This window comes from Myiozetetes cayanensis, unplaced genomic scaffold (genome assembly GCF_022539395.1).
Source record: "Myiozetetes cayanensis isolate MyiCay16 unplaced genomic scaffold, myiCay2020 scf3, whole genome shotgun sequence".
Classification (NCBI taxonomy): Eukaryota; Metazoa; Chordata; class Aves; order Passeriformes; family Tyrannidae; genus Myiozetetes; species Myiozetetes cayanensis.
The window spans coordinates 44,750,509-44,771,500 of NW_026087521.1; the positions used below are offsets into that span (position 1 = coordinate 44,750,509).

The following is a 20,992-nucleotide window of genomic DNA, read 5'->3' on the forward strand; positions in this document are numbered from 1 at the left end:
CAGCTGGAGGCAAGAGAGTGCTGGTGTCCCCAGGCATTAGTATTGGGACCAGTACTGTCTAATACTCACATTAATAACTTGTATGAAGGGCCAGAGTGCATCCTCAGAAAGTTCACAGATAACACAAACCTGGATAGAGTGACTAATACATCAGATGGGTGCACTGCTTTCCAGAGCAACCTTGACAGGAAGGAGAATCAAGAAGATAAAAACCCTCATGAGGTTCAACAAAGAGAATTGCAAAGTCCTGCACGTGGGCTTTAATAATCCCAGGCTCCAATACAGGCAAGGGGCTGACTGGCTGGAAAGCAGCTCTGCAGAGAAGGATCTTGGGGTCTTTCCAACCAATATGTTCACTGTGAGCCAGCAACGTGCCCTTGCAGCAAAGAAGGCCAAGAGACCCCTGGACTGCATTAGAAACAGCGTTGCCACCAGGTCAATACCTTCCCCGTATTCAGCCCTGGTGATTCGCAGCTGGAGTGCTGAGTCCACTGCTGGGCTCCTCTCATGATTTAACCCCAGCAAGCCACTAAGCACCACACAGCCGCTTGTTCATTTCCCCACAGTGGAATGGGGAAGAGAATTGGAAGAGTAAAAGTGAGAAAACTTGTGGGTTGAGATCAAGACAGTTTAATAGAGAAAGCAAAAGCCACACACGCAAACAAAGCAAAACAAGGAGTTCATTCACCACTTCCCATGGGCAGGCAGGTGTTCAGCCGTTTCCAGGAAAGGAGGGCTCCCTCACATACAGTGGTTAACTCGAGAAGACAAACACTTTACTCCAAACTTCCCTGCCTTCCTCCTTCTTCCCCAGCTTTAATCCTGAGCATGACATTATGTGTATGGAATATCCCTTTGGTCAGTGGGGTCAGCTGTCCCAGATGTGTCCCCTCCCAACTCCTTGTGCATCCCCAGCCTCCTTGCTGATATGGTGGTGTGAGAAGCAGAAAAGGCCTTGGCTCTGTGTTAGCACTACTCAGCTCTAACTAAAATGTCCCTGTATCATCAATGCAGTTTCCAGCACAAATCCAAAACACAGCCCATATCAGCTACTATGAAGAAACTTTACCCCAGCCAAAACCAGCACAGCTCCCCAGTGCAAGACAGATTTAATCCAGCAAAGTTAGTCCAGCAAAGGGCAATTTAGGTGATTAGGAGGCTAGAGCATCTGACATGAAAGGCTGAGATAGCTACAAGTGTTCAGCCCAGAGAAGAAAGGGCACAGGTGGTTCCTATCCATGTGTATAAATAGCAGATAGAAGTGAAGGAAAAAGAGGGAACCAGACTCTTCTCAGTAGTGCCCAGTGACAGGGTAAGAGGAAATGGGCACACTTTAAAACACATAAAATTCCATCTGAACATTAAAACATTTTTTTTTTTTTACTCTGTGTGAGTGATCAAACCATGGACCAGGTTGCCAAGAGATCTGTGGAGTCTCCATCCTTGGACATATTCAAAACACAGAAGGACACAGCCCTAAGCAACCTGCCATGGCTGACCCTGCTTAAGCAGGGATTGAACTAGATGATCCCCAGAGGTTCCTTCCAACCTCAACTATTCTGGGAATTCTAAAACTGAGATATGGTTAACATTTTCATTCCCATATCTTCTTATAAAACCACATGAGAACAGGACAGAAAAGGATCTCAACGTCAAGGTATTGCTTTCTTAAACTCATCAGTCTTAAGTGAAGTTAAGACTTCCATTTTCAGACCTCACAGTTGAAGGTTAGGTTGTTTTAAAAACATTACTGTAATTTATTTTAGCTTAGTTCACACCCACATATTCTCATCCCCACAATGATTTTCAGTCTAACTGTATTTTCCCCTCCCACATATTTATAGAGATGTGAGCTTATTTAGCTTTTATGGGCTCTTACAATATACTGTCCATTCCTATGATCAACCTCATAGCCTTTCCCTGCACCTGCTCCAGTTTTAATTCATGACTCATGAACATGGACCAGCAGAATGATACATGCTATTTCTAAAAAACATTATATTAATGCCTTCCTCTCTATACTGCCTATTCTTTGTAGTAACAGATCTTTTATTCATCTTGCCAAACTAAATTGGAGAAATTAATACAACAGAAGACCTGGGTGCTTATTTGCACTGTGCTTACAGTCCATACTAGCGTGACTAACAAATGTGAGGCCCCTTTCTGCATCCTCATCACAGTCATAGGGCTAGGTCATGCTGGCTGCAGCCATGTCATGAAGATCTTGCTTCCAGGTAAGGATAAATTTAAGTCTTTTCATTACAGTTGTATTTCCACCCATGCACATTCTCTGAGTCAGCAAATTGCTTTTCTCAAGAAATCTTCAGCAGCCCCTGTAAGATGCCTTGAGAAGTAGAAAGATCTTAGCCATGAGAAGATCTAATTCAAGTAAGTCCAGCACATACCAAACTACTCAGCAGAGAGTAGGTGAGTTTGGCTTCCTTTAAACAAGAGGAAACCTGTATTTTAAATCATGCCTATGAGAAATATTTTCAAACTTCTTCTCTGTGTGTACTTAGTTTTCTCCAAAAAGAAGAAGTAAGGTGTGGGTTAAAATATTCAAGAGCAGGAGAAGTGACTTAAGCTCACCATTCACTTATGAAAATGAGACTTCAGGGCTTTGAAATCTACATTTTGAGTAAGTTCCTAAATTAGAGAATACACTGAAGCAGAGTTTCAGCAGTAGGGTAGGCCATTTGATAGCCCAAAAATAGCCATTAGCAAAGCAAATATAACTCTTAAGAGATGTAATCTATTTAGAAGAACTCTGGAAGGTAGATGGTGACGGAAGGAGAGGCAAAGCTAATGTAGAGACCACTTATAACTTATGATGTAAATGAAATATGATCCCATGGTATCTTGAAGCTTGAGATATATTTGTTCATGAGATACAAGCTCATCATCTACACAGAGATAGGAGAGCCTTGTAATACTACATTTTTCTGCCCACCCTCCCTAAAATTTTCAAGGAAAGTGAGGTAAGAGAGTTATAACACAAAGCGAGAGAAATTGCTCTCTTATACTGAATAATCTTATACTGTGCAATGCCAGCACACCTGGCAGTTTTGTGCTCTTTCCTTCTTTTTGCAGTTATACTGTTTACAATAAGACTTTGTTTCTGTCCTGACACTTATCATGTCATTACAGCCATTAATATGTGAAAGCCTATTTTCAAATCCCTATAACTATTACTCCTCCTATCTTGAAGTATATTTCTTTTCTTGGAGCAAATATACAAGGCAAGGAACGGTGGAAGGTGATATTTTTTTTGTTTGAGTGTAATAAAGTCTACAGAACTAAAATAAGCTGAAATCTAATTCCCATTTTCTGGCTTTTGTAACCACAATTCCACTCTCAAATATTTTGCCACTTAGAGTGACTGTGTATGTTTTTAGGAAGGAAGTAAAAGGCAATCCAATATTAGGTAAACTTACTGTAGCTAAAATTATAGAGTAAATATCAGTTCACTGAGAACTTACCCTCAATTTATTAGCCAATGTTATCCTCAGTATCTTGATATATATACACTGCCATGCATTCTTCTAGTTCTCAGTAAAATGGATTTGCCTCCTGCCTCATGTAGGATTGTATAATTGTACTGCATATGAATACAGTCACTCTAAGGAAAGAGACACTTACCCTTTGGTAGAGATTATATTTTTAGAGTGTCAGTTATAAAGATATACTAAAGCAGTAGCTCCCTTTTACTGGATAATAAACATAGCCCAACAGCTGAAAAGATATATTTACAATCTTCCACCAGAATCCTCCCAACCCATACAGCTAAGAAAAACAAGTGGGCCACTGCAGAGTGTCCCAGAACTATTTTGGTATTGGGGAAAGTGCAAGTTCCAAAGCAGTATGGAAAAATGCCCTGCCAGCTGCTCCCCTCTCATTCAAATGTAGGCTTAAGTGTCTTCCCTGGTCAACTGGTAGATAAAAGCACTTTCAGATAAGTTGCTTCTACATCATTAGTGCCACATCCATAGAGACTTTTCGGTGTCTAAAGGCTTAAAGGTTCAAATGAAATGCTGGAAGCTAAACAAGTACAACAGCTTGGTTGACCTACAGTAACTGGCTTGGGTAAGTCAACAAAAAACCCGCAGTGTAACTCACAGTAGCTCAGCTCCCTTCTCTGGGGAGTACACTCACTTGAATTACTTGTCTCTGCCACATACTAAGAGGACAGAGCATAGAGACCTATTGAGGCACAGTAACGTTACCTCATACCAACTGGCTCTGCTCTGAGTATGATTTGTATTTATAAATATAAATCTGCTTTCAAAGCTCTGGCACCTGAAAGTCATTGGTGCTCTAAACCTCACCAGTGATGTTCGCCAAATGCCACACATTCTACCACCCTGCATGCCAAGATCTTGGTTTAGCTAAGCATTTCAAGGGCCCATCTCATGCCTACTGATCACAAGCTATCAGGCCTGTGCTTTGTCTGCTGATCAACCCAATAGACAGGCTTACAGTACAAGCGCCACACCAAGACCAGATTAAAACACTAGGTATTATACACATTTTTACTTAGAAACACTGCCAAAGGAGACACCTTTTCCATAGCTGTCTAGAGTCTGGCACACTAAGGGAGGAAATAAGAGACTAAGCTGAGGGAATCCAAACCCAGATTCTTATATTTCTCTTGGACGCATGAGGGTATTGTCTTCTTTAAAAGGGATTTATAATGAAGTTCATTCTTATAAAGAAAAGTTTAAAAGTGTGAACCTCTAGTGAGCCCAAACTTTGGAGGCAAACAAAAGTCACATGCATGTGAATTTTTTCCAGATCTCATTAGCTCCTGGAACCTGATTCATATACATGGCATTAATGACAGTAATAACAGGTGACACAAAGCATGCTGAAACTAGTTTAGCCCGGAGAAGAAAAAGACAAAAAAGTTGGATGGTCTATATGAAATGCACATAAACACAGCTTCTTGGTCAAGGTGAGTCCAAGAGCCAGACAGACACAGTCTGGCTGCTGGTGCTGTAACGTTAGCACTTCCCTGTCAAGAAAGTAGTCATAAGATTGAGCAAGTAATCATAAGTTGTAACATCACCTCTTTCATCTTGACTGTTTTGTTTCTTCAGATTAATGCTTTTCATTGGTATTAGAATCTCCTCTTTCTTCAAAATGAGTTTGACTGCTTGTAAGTTGCAGTCAAAGGTGGGATGAAGCTGACTTACACCAAAACTCAGTAGCTATAAGCAAAGTAGCTTCAGCTACCACACAGTACCAGGATACTGCCCAGATCTGTACACCTGAAGCCAAACCCAAAGCTCTTGCAACCTCAGTGCTGTTGCCTAGGCTAGCTAGATCAGTCTGCAAGTGTTGTTGTCACCTTTAACTGTAATGTAGATACAGTCACAGGTAGTTGCCATTAGTGCTCTGAACTCATATAGACACCAAAACTGGCTATTTGCCTTCTCAACGATTTGAGAAACTAAATTTTTGTGAGTAGGCTAGGTTTTATTAGAAACTATGGATCACGGCTGACCTGAAAAAGCTGAGAAGCATCGTGGGAATTACATCTATCATCTCAGTGCAAACTGCCAAACATCCAAGGCATCCTGAAGACTGCTATTTCAAAATGAAGAGATTCTAGAGATTCATTATACCACATTTTCATTGCCTAATTTAATGCTCTTATGAACTCAAGTTATACTAAAACTTAAGGGGAAGTAGTTAAGCTGGGAGAAACTTCTATTAGTCTGCCAAGATTAATAATTTTCCCTTTTTACTTTTTCTGAAAGTGATATATTACACTATAGCAATGTCTAATTCTTCTTGCAGTACAGGTATATATTTAAGGTAAACTATAACATATTATACAGACATGAATAAGCCCCACTTAAGAAATTGTTTTAAAAAGATACTTTGGTGATCCAAGCACCTGGGAAAGAACCGAGCCTACCAGAATGCTAAGACTTAAAAATGCCTTAGATTTTCTGAGATTTTTATCCTCTACTCAGTTTCAGCTCTGATGCTTTTATAAGCAATAATCAAGAGGCCATGTTGTAGACAGAGAGGGAAAAAGCTACAAAATAGAACAGCCACCTTCCTATCAACTAACCCTGAGAACACATCCCATGCAGAGTGGCACTGTTGGAAGAATTAAAACCTCCATATCACCTTTCATACATTCACATCTGCTATAATAAAGAACTATTTCCAATATATTCAGGCTTTGCTCAAGGGGTTTGCTTTTTTGTCTGCCAATAAGCAAATTCTGTCTTCGGTTTCCGCCTCAAGATTGAAGGCAAAGGCTGGAAGCTTCTGCTACAACTTCCATATGCAGAATCTCTTGTGTGGGCAGCTCCACAAGAAGCTCTTCACGGCAGACTGCAGCTCAGAAGACATTGATGGCTGTGTTTGCACAATGTAGTGACAGCAGATATAAACACCAGGCATGTTTTACATTTCATTTCAGAGCATGTGAACTATGGGCATCCAGAAGATGGGACATAAATACCAGAGAGGAAAACCCAGAGTCACTGCCTGTCACCTCACCTTTGCAACAATGGTAGCTATGAAACATGCTATCACATAAATGCAGGATTAAAATCTTTCACACCCTTTTTTTTTTTTTTTAATAGGGTAGAGGGGGACATATAGACTTAATTGCACACAAATATAAAATAAGCCAAGAAACAAGCAGTTTTTTAAATACAAATGCAAAATGCATGCTACTGGTTGCAGAGAGGACTATCTTTTTAAGAGAAACAATATGCACCATGAACTGACATCTGTGGCAGATACAGAATCAAAATAAAGATAGATGACACACAGAAACTAAGGAGTCTTTGTTGTGTGTTACTGTCAGTGGAAAGCCCAACTTGATTGTAATAAAGAAGAAGCTGTCAGCAAACTCAATGTTGATGGTGGCCTGAGGGCTGAGTAGCACCATTCAAACAATGGGTAGGACCAACATGAGAAAATAAGTGGAACCCAAAACGTGCTGTTTGATCCTATCCCATCTGTGGTTCCTCCCAGTGACATTGTTCTGCAGCCTAGCCAAAAGCCAGACCCACATTTGCAAGTGCCCTTACTCACCCAATTCCTATTGATTTCAGTGGGCATCCAGCTCCTAAATGCATTTGTCAGTGCAGCTTTACTGCCTTTGCTGTCCAACAGCAGTGAGAAGCTTTCACACTACACTGTTTCTGCCTCAATACCTTTTCAGAAGAAGGGGAAAAATACATGTGCGTCTTAGGCATGATTCATATCTGTTTTGCAAGGAGATAACCACACAGCTAGTACAAAAAGATACATCAAGAAGTATATAATTATGTATGGCTTTTAATAGTAAGTGACAGCAGTGGCTGGCTACCACTACATTACTGTAACTCTTTCAGAAACTCTGACAGCATAGTCCAATATTAAGGAAATTCCTATTCACTTCTTTCTTTCACAGATCTTTAAAAACTAGCTTTAAGGCTCTGCAATTGTGTCATGTTTAACAGCTATTTTATATATACAATATGTATTTAGGTACAGTTGTCTTGGCTGTCAAGCAGTTTGATTGCATCAGTTTATAATACTGCAATGCAATGCATTTAAGGTGACTCTCTTTAGAGTTATGTTATGTTAGCATTCTATCCCCCTTTATGACAGAACACAACTGAAGGAAAAAAAAAATTGCATATGGCAGCTATTGCCAAAATAAACACATACCACATCTTGTTCTGAAACTCTGCATGCTACTCAAGTTACTTTAGGAGCAAAAAGAGTTTTTAACAAAATCAATTCCATTTATTGCCTCCTGGGTTTTTGGGGGTTTTTTTTGCCTGGCAATGGGACACCCTTGTTGCCATTACAAAGATCTAACAGTCATTAAAAAAAAAACCAACAAAACAAAACAAAAAACCACAGCTATGCTAGAAATTATGAATGTCAAAGGAAATTGAGAATGGTAGCACATGCTGAGTCTTGTTCTCCAGCACGTTACCAGAAACACATTCCAAAAACAGGTTTTATCCTAAGAAATCCTGATTAGGGATAAATTCTTCTTGCTGTGGAAAAAGAGAGAAATGTGCAAAATGATACCCAGTATTTACAATACTTTTAATGCTCAAATGGTTCATGGACATACCACCACAGACACCACTTATTTTTGCATGCCACATTGTCATCACAGATCTTCAGCAGTGACAGCTGACTGACAGTTTATCTCCTTTTGCATAAAGGAGACATAGCTACTGGCCAGACTACACTTCTCCCACAGGAAAAAAAGCAGTCTTTCTTTCTAGAACAAGGACTTGGAAAAGTAGGACTTAAAATGTCTTCTGGTCCAGTCCTCTAGTCTAAGACAGAAATGTTAGGATTTAAACAGTATTTTGACATTTTTGAATCTGTATCTAGAATAGCCCATATCTGATGACTAGAAGATACAAGTGAAACCAAACCTCCCCCGCCCCAGAAGAGGCTTTCACTTTGCAAACTAATTATGGAAAAAAATATGAAGAGTGATACTCTAGGAGTTGCACTTGAATTACATAGTTTGACCTGTGGGAGGTTATTGTAAGCTGAATGTTGTGCCTTGAAAGTGATGCCTTTAGTATGAAAATTCCTGAACACAGGAATGCCTAGGTCCCCAGGCCTTGCCACTGGCTTACGGTAATTTGGTACACTGTAAGCAAATCATCAGAACAGTTACCAAAAATTGCCTGATAAAAAAGTACAGAAAAATACCTGCTTTATTTTCCTTATCTATTAGAAATTTTGTACCAAAGTACTGATATTATTAGGCATGTAAACTAATACATCCAGCTTCCAAGTAAGCAAGTATTCCTTTCTCATCAATAAATAATGAGAATTAATGTTGTTTAATCTATCAGGTGATAGAAGTGTCATCTAAATAACTGAATGTTTTGTGTTCCTCCTGAAAACAGTGTGATTTTAATCCTGTTTATGTATGATGCATGGAAAAAATTTGTTTCCCTTCTGAAGCTATTTATATTTTCTTATGCTTTACCAATTACTTTTATGTAACAAAAACCCCAGATTGTAAAAAAATAAAAGCTAAGCACATTTTCAGAGGTGTTCTCCTGTTTAGTCATCACATTTTGGGAACAAAATGTTGGCTCTTTGTTAAGGAAGAAATATCAGAAATACCATATGCAATGAAGTTCCCAAAATGGTTGCTGGTAGCAGCAGCAAAGTGCTTTCAGTGATGCAAAGACCAAAAGATGGGCAAAGGAAATAGCATTTTTACAAGCTGCAGCTAGCATGCACCATAAAAGCATCTTTGGTCTCTTTTTTTATGCCATTCCTTTTTTCTTCTTGATGCTCGCTCTTATTACTTTATTTTTCAGAAATTCTTTCTAGAGTTCCACTTCATCTTACTTTCAGATCAACCTAGAACTCATTGCCTACATGTTCTCAAATGACAACCATTTCGTTCTAGAAAACAGCTGAGCAAAAGGAAAAAAAAAAAAAAAGACCCAAAATCAAAACCGAGTTAACTTGCAACTATTTCAGTCTTCTTTTGCACAGAATTGGATAGCCTTATAGCTGTAGAAATAAGCAGGCATAAAGGGAAGAAACCAAACGAAGAAAGCAAACTGGGAAACACAGTTGTTTTTTTTTTTTAAAAGCAAGGTGACTCAGTTACATCCTGTGTGCTTCCCCCAAGTCCCAAATTTTTTACATATTTAAGTACTGTATGAAGAAGCATTTTTTAATTCCTTTTAAGAAATAAAGTCCCAAACTTCAAAATGACCAGTTCCCCAGGACTCCTTCCTTGTTTGCACACTTTGCTACAGATCTGCTCAGTCCTCCACTACTCTCCTCTGTCCAGCCACTGAGCCTCACTTCAGTTTTGGGGGACTTAACTCTACCTGAGCAGATATTGCCTTCACTGCCCTCTTTGCTATGATTCTGACCCTTGGATGATGCTTTTCTTTACCGATGCAATCCTCTCTCATTCTTAGCACCTCAGTGAGGATCTGCTCTTTGCTTGTTCTTTGTAGGTTAACCCAGCTACCTACTACTCCTTCTCAGTTTTTAATTTTTTTGTGCTCTTACACAGTCACAATTCATTCACACATATCGTAGTTACCCCTATGCTACAGCATTCAACTGTGCCTCTCTCTGCCTTGACAAATATGAAATGCCCCTTCTGAATACCCTTCTGAAGACTCACCCACTCGCTGGCACAACCCTACATATGTGCACTCAGGTTGGCTTCACACATTGCCTTACATGTGCTGTTTCTGAGCACATTCTTTTCCCCACACTGACTCAATTACATCTTCTTCTTCCTTTAGTACTCTTCAACTTTTACAGTACAATGATATTACTCACAAAGCTGAAGTTTCCAAGTCATGTTAGATGTGAATATCACCAAGTAAGAATGCTGAAGGTCAACGTGTTAAGAAGCTATCTTGTGGCTGCAAAAAGAAAAGGTAAAATGAAGTACACATTAGTTAGTGGCCTATGAAGTAGAATCATCAATGGTTCACCTGAAAAGACAACGTGAAAGAACATCCTGTTTGAGTTTATATTATGCTCACATTGAACAGATGCTCCACGGTGTTCTTATGATGAAATAACATTATCTAAGTAGCTGGATTAATAAAGCATTACTCAAAAATAAAATATCTGAAAGTATAATTCCTTTATATCAATCTACATTTGAAACCGGCTTTAGTATTTAAAGTCTATTCACTGAGGAACAGAATGAGGTAACATACTGTACATCAAGTTAAAGCTCATAATGTGGCAAATGCATGATAGCTTATATAGACATGAAAGATGTCTTCAAATATCTGCCAGGAGAGTAATGCTATGGCTGCATTTTTAGAAGTATACCGTCCCTAAAATAAGCATGAATTTTACAGTAGCCTAAAAAATCAGTCTACTGAAGCAGTTTCTCTGCATGAATTAAAATCATTGTAAGAGGAAAGTCAGTAAAAGAACTCATCTTACCTTGAAACAAACTACCATTTCTGCATAATGCACACACATTTTATTTAAAAACTGTTAAGGATGAGTAGTGTCAGCATCAATTTTAAATTTGTGTAGTAAAGTACTTGTATTACATGTTCGTTCTTTGTAATTTAGACTTTATTATATAAGAGGCCTGTACATTGAGTTCAACTGAGGATAAATCAAGGGCCAGACATCTCATCACAGTTAAAAGGGACTGCTCCAGCGTTGTTGAACCAGAAAGCATACCAATGGAGTCCCCACAAAACAATTAATATGTAATTATTAGTAATTTGCAGTGGTCAAGAACGAAATAGTTTTCTGATCTCTAATACTGGGGCAATGCTTACACATCAAACTCACAACAGTCTTATAAAGCATAATACCAATTCCACAACCTGATCTATTCAGGTCACTTTCACATACATGAAAGCCCCAAAAGACTTCAGCAGATTTTTGTCAAAGACCATCTGGCAGCAGGCTACACATGAATATGACATAAAACTGATACAAAGAGGATAACACTTCCCAAGGTAAAAAAAAGATAAAAGGAAACGTCGAGATAATCAGAGAAAAATAGAAAAGGAAGGAGGGATTAAATGAGGTATGTTAAAAATGAGGATGTCAAAAAGCACATGCTTGGCATTTATATTACAGAATTTTAATTCATGTGGGTTTATTTATTTATTTTACTGGAATTTCTTTGGTGTCACTTATGATGCATCTCTAAAAATTATTTGCACTTATGTCAACAATTTCGCTCTTACTCTAGGGGAAAACTAGTATCCAATTGCAAAGTCCAAGTATTCAATTGCAAAATCTCATTTCAGCCACATTCCAAGGCAAGTATCTTGACTCTGATAGGTGATTTCGAAAGACATATCACCACTTCTAATAGCAACAAATTTGCAGTAGCAAATACAACTGATCTTTTAGCATTTTCATAATCAGGATATCATTTGCAAAGACTATGCCTTCTAATCATCTAAACTAGATTTGTCCTCATTCAAATTCTAAATCCTATTCCAAACTTAATTTAAACCATGATATTTTCATTTCTTTTAAAACTAAAAATGGCAAGATCTGTAGTAAAGCACTGTCCTTGGTGGATCATTCTTACTAGCTTCCTCCCAGTACTACCAATCCATAGGATACGTTTAATCCATGGGATCTTCAGTCTCTCCCTAGGATTAATCTTCATGATTCAGGCAGAAGGAAAGTGTGACAAACATTGAACCACAGAAATCAGGTCTATAATTATCATTTTAAAAAAAGTTGGTTTTGATATGTCTTATGTTTCCAGTAATGCATTGCTGTTGCCAGAATTTTCTTTCTTATATACATATAAAGATGTTTTATCTAAACTCTTAAAAACAGTAACAGTAAGGCTTGGGAAATAATACAGAAATCAAAAGAAGGCTCATCCTTTTACATCCTGTGAGAAATGTTAAAACTTGGTACTAAAATAATAATTAAGGTGTTCCCTAAACTCTTATCTCAGAACTGTACTTTAGTATATAATTTGTATACACATACCTTAAGCAGATACACTGTCTTTTAAGGAATTTTACATTATTTTCTTCTTCCTTTTGTCCACAGAGAAAATATTAAGCACTCACTCAGAATAATCAGTTTTAATTTAATCATTAATATTACCACTTTATAAATCATTTATCCCAGTAAAAGCAATATTAAAACTTCCATTAAATGGAAAACGAAACTTTTAAAAATCAAATTTTAGTTCTAAATATGCCTAAGACTGCTAAAACTTCGTCAGTTCTCTACACTCCCACTTGACCTGTTGAGAATGAGATGGACCCAGCACCACCCCTGAAAATTCACAGGAAAATTCACACAAATAAGGAAGCCTTCAGGTAAAGCTGAAAACTGCATTTTAGGAAATCTTATGATATATATGTAGAGCTACAATGCCATCATGTAAGTCAACTAAGATTACGTGAACAGTTCTTCAGTAAAGTTACAAATCGTGCACAAGCATGGTGGAAGGATGAAATTTGTTGCATTTATTATTTAATTTAATAAGACAACAAATGAAGTAATATAGCAAAAGCAGAATAATAAAAAAAAAATAAAAAGCAGCCTTTAGATGATTGACATGGCCATAAGCTGAAGAGACATAGTCTATCTATACTAGCAACAGACAAACCAGATAACTCCTAGAACTACAATAAAATTTTCCTCTTCTTCCTGAGAAACGCTGAATTACCACAGCAGAAAACGTTTTTTCTTCCATGAAGGAATTTGAAAGAGTTGGATTTGTTCCCAAACTCAGGAAGTAGGGAACTTTAATAAAACAATGGACAGATCAGCTCTTACTGTGGTTCTCCTTTACAAGCAGTAACAATGGAAAAGGTATTAATTTACGGTATAGTTATCCTAAACACCACTCCCATCAATATTTTAACAGTTGTCATCAAAGGACCAGTAAAATCTGAGCCTCATTACACTGAAAGATGTGAAGCTGTTAACATACATCTCAACAAGAAGTTGAATTACAGAATCAACCACCCCAAGGTTTTGATTTGAAATCGCCTGCATTTATTGTCTCTCAGGACATGGTTCAGTAACCATTTAGTCAGCTGCTATCGGGAACAAGCAGTAGTTATTATAAAGTAGTAACTAACGCCTAATATACTAACTTCGAGAGAAATTCCATGAGGAAAATTTGATTTTATTCTGTATAACTGCATTTTTTGTATAAGTGCATTTTTTTAAATTTATCTTCCTAAAATCTGGGCAGTTGAAATTACTATTAAGCAATACTACATCACTGGTGAATTGCTTCTCAAGACTACCTGCATACATATATTGGACTACTTTCATACTAGTTATATGAGGGGAAAAAAACAAAATACAAAAAGAAATAAGTTTCAACAGATACTTATCAAGATGTGCAATTTAAATAATTTACAACTAAATACATGTAAATATTTAATTAATTAACATGGACTGTTCAGTAAAGAAAACCGCTCAGAGCACTGCTCAGAAAAAGAGCTAAAAGTTCCCTTCTTGACTTTTCCTAATTTGAAGTTTACTGGGTCTCAGTGACCATTCTGGTGATCTTCCTCAAATACAAATTCTGTCTCACAGGCCCTGGAAAGCTTTTCGAAGACAGTCAAAATAAAGACAATTCCTCAGTAAAACTTTCTTTACTAGGGAAAAAAAAAAGAAATTGAAGAACTTCTATCTAGCTCTAATAACATATTTTTGTTTGAATCCATCCCCTAAGTAGATACCATTTTATTGTAGCCATACACAGAAAACACATTCCACCTGTGCAGAAGCTGAGCAACAGAACCCAAAGCATATGGAAATCACCAGGCTTAAATACAGAGCCACCAGTGATTTCCTACTGCTAGCAACATGTACATTTAAATGCAAATTTTCTGTTTGCCCACAGACTGTCCTTGCACTATTTCCTATGTGCGAAAACAAAACAGGCACACATCTGTGCTTTTGACCTCAGCAGAGCCCTTAGGAATAGCTTAAATGCTACCTTCTGCTGGCCCTCTTAAAACTAGGAGGTTCAACTCTTAAATTGCAAACAGCTTCAATGCATATATTTAGTAACAGTAGAAGAACCACAGTCTGAAACAAAAGCACTGAAATAAAAGTGACAATACCAGGCCCCACTGTAATTTGGCTCCAAAGCTAGTAATACATTGATTCACCATACACCCTCTTCAAAAACAGAGCAATGATCAGCTTACATGTGTGGATGTTTTTCAAGTAGCCCATAATCAATCTTAGAGTCTTGTAAAGGGTCATAAAGATGACAGTGACTAACTATGATTACCAATTTGTGTGCTATCTATTATAAGTCTACTCCACCCATACTGACCTACAGATCTGTGATTATTTTTGAGGTATTTTCCAACCTAAGTGATTCTATGATTTTATCATCTGCTTTTTTTTTAAAGGAGCTTCCAATAAGAAATATTAAGCCTGATTAAATGCATAAGGGTCAAGAGCCAACATCTTGGAATGAAGCCTTCAGATGAAAACAGTGGAGAGGGTTCAGGGTTTTTTATTGCCTTCTCTGCCACCACACCTTGCAGTAATCACTTTTTCCATTTACCTTTGAAATTCAACCAGATATAAGAGCAAAATTTAATCACTGTTTACTTCTCATGTGGAATTACCTTCAGTAATTATCTCAAGTATTTCTTGGACTCACAGGTACACAAAATAGCTTATACTCCTACTTAGCACAGTTCCTCATAAAGCATAGCTTGGTCAAGTCTCCAGTGTTTCTGCCACAAATTACTGTTTTTCTACAGTCAAAAAAGATGGGCATTATCATACAAACTCTTCTGCTAGATTTATATAGTGTCATATCAGAAATAGGCTCAAATAGTAACTTGGCTACACAAACATAACAAAATAAACATAATAAACAAATGACGTGTTCAGTGGAATCGAGTACCAAGTCTAGCCAAGCAGACTTCCATTAAATTAGGAAAGAAGATTGCTTAAATGACATTCTGTCCTTCTATTTTTCATGCATCTGAAAATATTACAACTTTTTTTATTCATCTGGCTTCTAAGAAGTAAGTTCTGCCAGAAAGACCTGCACAGTTTTAAGGTAAGGCCACTATCAACTCTTTGCCTCAGCCCACTGCTGGAAAACATATTCCACAGTAGATTTAACCAAACAGAACATGAACCTATCTCTTGGCAACTCGGTTCATAGTCCCATTTCCTCTGTACCTTAAACCAGGACTCTGGAGCAGCTGATATTTGTTACAGGCTTGCTGCTGCTCTGGGAGTGATAATATCTTAACCAGGTAGACCTCCAAAACTATTTGAGTATTTACTCAGCTTTGAGTCAGTGAAGTCCTGTTTTTCCAAGAAGCCCAACTCTTCAAAACCTAGGCATATTTTACCCTTTTTTATTCAGGAAACTGAATGAGGACCCATGAAGAATCTACTCATACTACTACAATTTTCACAGAGCCACACTTATAATTTTCTTTACACATAAAGCAGAATGTCACTGCGATCACTGGAAGGCATAACTTCAGCACTGAACAAGACTAGTAAGTCATATAGTCTCTCCAAACAACATCTACTAACACTAAAAATAGTCTACTACAAGAATTAAATCAAAACTTAAATAACAATAGTGTCACGGCAATGAATTTGTAACTAAGAAGGAGAAAATACTAAGGACCCAAATGTGAAATGCATCTTTCATGGGAAGAATATTTATGAATATAAAATTAAACAACAGGGGATCCCATTAACAAAGCCCTACTCTAGAGGCTTAGGAGCTTAAACTTAAATTTAAGGTTACATAATGTCACAGAAAATCTGAAATACACAACAATGATCTTAATTCATACTTATTTCATAAAGTCTGGATAAATCCTTTGGGTTTTATGTTGCCTCTATGACAGAGATAAAAGAATTTTGCATTAGTTTAAAAAAATCTTCAGGTACTTTAGATGAAGTTGCGTATCATCAATATAGTTTTATTGTAGAAGCCAAATATTATATGCTCAACAGTTATGTAAAGTACTACTTTTTCTATCTTGCTAAAAGAAGTTCAATTTTAAGCAAATCCAAACCAATCACAATTCACTAAACACAAAAATCACCAAAAAAATCATGCCATTCTCTTAATATATAAAAATAAACATGCTGAGATGTCTAGTTTCAAATGAACACAGCTGTATTTAATTGATTCTCCCTTTTAATTAACAGGTGAGTATTATTTATCCCCTTTTATAAGCATTTGATACTAAACCCTATCTTTACTGGCAGGGTCACTTTTACCAGACATCAAAGCAATGCTAACTTTACTTTTGATAAAAGTCAAGATTATAAAGCTGTATTGGCAGACAGTAATAGTGTAATTGCATATGGATCATACATGTTGTTCAACGATAATAAACCAAAGTAAAAGATACTTGTTGGCAGCTGTAGCAGTGCTCTAGATTCACATGAAAATTCGGGAGCCCTGTGGATGGTGAATGTAACCCTATCATACTGAGCAAGCACACGTATTCTCTTCAAAGCGCAGCTTACAAAAGATTCAGGTGATAATGTAGCTCTAAGGGAAAAGACAATGTGGGACTTACTTTATAAAAGCTCCTTTACACAGAAATACAATTTAGTAATATGTAAGTGTTCCAATTTTTAAAGTTCTCCCTGTTCAGTGTTTACCAGAAGAGAGTGCATGTATGAGTTGTCAAGCCTTTTGCATAATTTTTTGGCACTTAAAAGTAATGCTGGCACTTTCATAACTGCTAAATCATTAGAAAGATGATATTTTAAGTCTGCAGAGAAGTTAGCTCGGTACTGTTCTCACTTGCATACTTACCTAGAGTAATATTTTTCCTGCCAAATAATATAAAATCTCAGAAGAATCACTAGTCCCTTGGGTAGTAAATCACTTTAAATAAGAACTAACCTGGTGAATCCTTACCCATTTGCTAAACCAAATGTTCTTATATTCAAATAAGTTTAAGATATTTTCTAGGTTTGGGAAAGGTGCTAACCAGGTTGGTTGTCAGGTTAACCTTTCCAACCAAAACACTACAGCTACTGCAAATTCTGCTGAAATGATGACTGAGCCTACAGCTGCAGGCAGCCTTTCACCCAGCTACAGTGCCACTGAATGAGGATCTACTGTTCCAAAAGCTCACCCCATGCAGCACAAGAGGGATGCATTCTCAAGACAGTGTTCACTTTTGGATTTTTGTCCTGGTTTAGCTGTTGAATACCAAAGAAATGTTATAACTGTGACAGAACAAATTATCACTTAGAATAATTGTAACTAGAGACACTGGTTTTCCCAATATAAAGTAATTAATTTGATGTGCTATTTGCAGAGGTGAGAAAAAAATTTAAGAATCCATTCCTCTTCAGAGCAAATGTTAAATAAAGCAAATATTTCTTTTTTATAAACCATCATAAACTACAAGTGGAAAAGAAAGTCATGTAAAACTTGCCAGAACATAGTTATTGAACACTGCAGTTTCTAACCTCTGCATTAAATGTAGGTCAAGGGAACTGGAAAATCTAATTACTCTGTAAATTTTTAAACTTGTTTCTTTCTTCCCAAGGAAAAGGAAGTTGTTCCCTCGCATTTAAGCAGGCTTCACTTCAAAGTGTAACTACATCTAGGTGGAAGGCTATTTTTGCCTGAATGTAGAGGTTTTTGAACTTCCTTAAAGTATCATTCCATTCTGTATTGTACACTCAGCTCCAGTTCACACTTGTACTTAAGGTATCATCAGTTACTTCACAATTACTATAGCTAAAATTCAAAATCCAGAGGCACTCCTAAAAAAAACAAAACAAAACCCAAAAAAATCCAACAAAAAATATCTCTGAATAAAATAGATCCTTGGTACCACACTGGAGCAGTTCCTTTCAGTAATATATCCCATGCAATCATAATCTGATACCCAGAATTCACACATTGCGTTAACAAAATACAAAGCAATGCATCATTACAGAACTATTATGAATACAAGTATCTGATAGCATTGTAAATATTATTCACTTATTAGTTGACTGTTTCACACAGTTAATGCTGACTTTAGTGTATACACAGACCATATAACTTAAACTTACAAGACAGAATAATTTTGAAAAATACAAAACCTTGAAGATTCAAGCCTCTTGATGACTCTTAAAAACCAAGGACTGTTTAAGAATCACACCTCCAAACAACAAAACCAAAATAATTTCAGGCATTTAAGATTAATTCAATTCATGGCACAATGGATCTCAACTTCTCTCTCCCAAAAAAAGAAAAAAAAAAAAAGGTTGCATCTCTCAAAACAAAATCCCTCAAAGTCCAAAATACAAAAGGTCCTAACGCTTCCTCTTTTAGGATTCATCTATCACTATTTTTTTAGTGTTTTTCCATATTCACAAAGTTCTGTTTCTTCTATTTTGTTAAATAAAAGCCTAAGTACACATAGGCAGAAGTTGGGGCTTTCACAAAAACAGAGGGCCCCAATGAATTTACAAGCCATTGGATTGTAATTGTGTTTGAGGATATGTGGACTAGAAGCTGTAACTAAAGCCAGCCTACGGACTGGCCTGTCTCACGAAGCTCCACCTTCCGGCTCTTACCTCTGAGATACATGAACAAAGAAACCACTGAGTTTCACAACAGACATACTTGTGCGTTGTGTTCTGATTTGGCAGTCAAATGTTTTGTTTGGTTTTGGGGGGTGGGAGGGGTGAGTTGTACAGAAATGGAAAACCTGGCCTAACGTCATCTGATCTTTGGACACTGCTCTCGTTAAGTATAAATCCTACTTTTGAATTTACTCCAACTGCATAAGAGGTGAAGCCTCCCAAACAAACAAAAAAAAACCATAACAGTAAACAAAATAATTCAGAAATATCTATATTGAAGACTTAAAACCGGTTTGTCTCAAAAGGTAAACCCTGAAACAGTAAGCTCAAGGCATAACTCAAAGCAAAATGAGTTCTATCATGGCCTGTTATAGAAAGTAAGACTTTTTTTGCTATATGCATTTGATGAATGATATTTACTGTTTATAACGATGTGTCTTTTAAATGACATGGGAATACAGCAACCCATACCACATCCCCTTTTTTGTATCATGGATGAATTTATGAATCAAGCATCAAAACCATTCCTGAGCATTCTCAAAGTTTCTCGATATCAATGCTATGAACTCTGAACTAAAAATTTCAGACAGTAATTAGATATTGGTTCTTCCCTTACAACAACAATAAATAAATAAATAAATAAATAAATAAATTTATCCTGACTGGATAGATCCATTCAATCATATGTAGCTTCAGGACTGACTAGTGACAAGTAGTGACAAATGAGACCTAGATCGGCACTGAATGAGGAGAAAACAAAGAAATCTTATCTGCCAGTCCACTTGCAAAGGGAAAAAGTAACAGGGGCCTTTAGTGATCAACGTGCAAAAGCAAATTAAAAATGCAGTTTCCTAATCTTTGGATGTTTGACTTTACAGTTCAATATAACTTCACCCAAAATGATGTAACTCAAAAAAATTGTGTTTTCTTCAACTTCTGTGGTTCTTAAGTGTGACATTGGAGTGAGTTATCACATTTAGTTCATGTACTGAAGAACAGAAGGTCCAAATTTCACTAAGAACCAGAGCAACCAATGATGATGAACATATCTCCCTTCAATGCAAGCCACAAACAGCATATAAAAGGTCTGACTTATTATTGATCAAAAACTGCCAAAAAATAATCTTGGGATGAAATAAACAACAAGTAGGATAGAAGTTTAAAACACACTAGTTCAATTAAAAGCACAAGAGCCTGCTAAACACCAGTAAGATTCAGATGAAGGAAAAAGTTTATGATGCAATTTGGGTAGGTGATTTCTACAATCACACATCACTACAATAAGGACATATTACCTAACATCTGCCAACACAACTGAGCAATCTTTCATGCACAAGCACTAAATTTGTTGACGGCTACTTGCAGTTGACAGAAATCTGGGGGCATTGAAAAGAGTAGCATTTCCTTGTTTTGCTTTTGGATTTGGCTTCGTGGGCTTTTTTTTTTTTTTTTAATGACAATAAAAACACTAGGGCTTTCAGCGTGCCAGATGATAATAAAGGTATGAGGACAGCAGACCTTTTCCTGGCTTGCTGGCAGCACTGGGAAGGCCTTTTGTCTATCCCTAGCTCCCAAACAGTATTATACAAACAAAACAAAAAAAGGCGTGAGATGCCCGCTTTCCCAGCCTCCGTACACCCTAACTTCCAAAACCACGTTACTTCAGAAAAGGATTTAACTTACACTGCCAAAGCTACGCTCCTATTACGGCACTTGAGCCACGTGCATCCCCGCTGTACGGCGCAGGGAAAGCACACCTACGCCGGGCTCGGTGCCACGGCGGCTGCCGGCACAGACCGCATCATCCCCGCTCCCGGGGAGCCGCACCGGGCACGGGCCCAGCGGCCGCGGCTGTACCGCCCGCCGGCCCCGGTCTCCACACGGTACCCTCCCCACAGGACCCGCCGCCGCCGCCAGAGCGCCCCCGCGACCGGGC

The 20,992-nt window shown here is 37.6% G+C and overlaps 1 long non-coding RNA gene across 1 annotated transcript in view; it reads right to left on the bottom strand.

Annotated features, from left to right (window-relative positions):
- Nucleotides 1-20,898, bottom strand: part of LOC126644833 (uncharacterized) — a 55,543-nt gene extending 34,645 nt beyond the window's left edge. Inside the window, exons 1-2 of the long non-coding RNA XR_007630030.1 lie at nt 20,740-20,898; nt 10,312-10,397 (exon numbers count right to left, since the gene is read on the bottom strand). This is a non-coding gene — a long non-coding RNA (uncharacterized LOC126644833). The remainder of the gene's footprint in view (nt 1-10,311; nt 10,398-20,739) is intronic.
- Between the last annotated feature and the right edge of the window lie 94 nt (nt 20,899-20,992).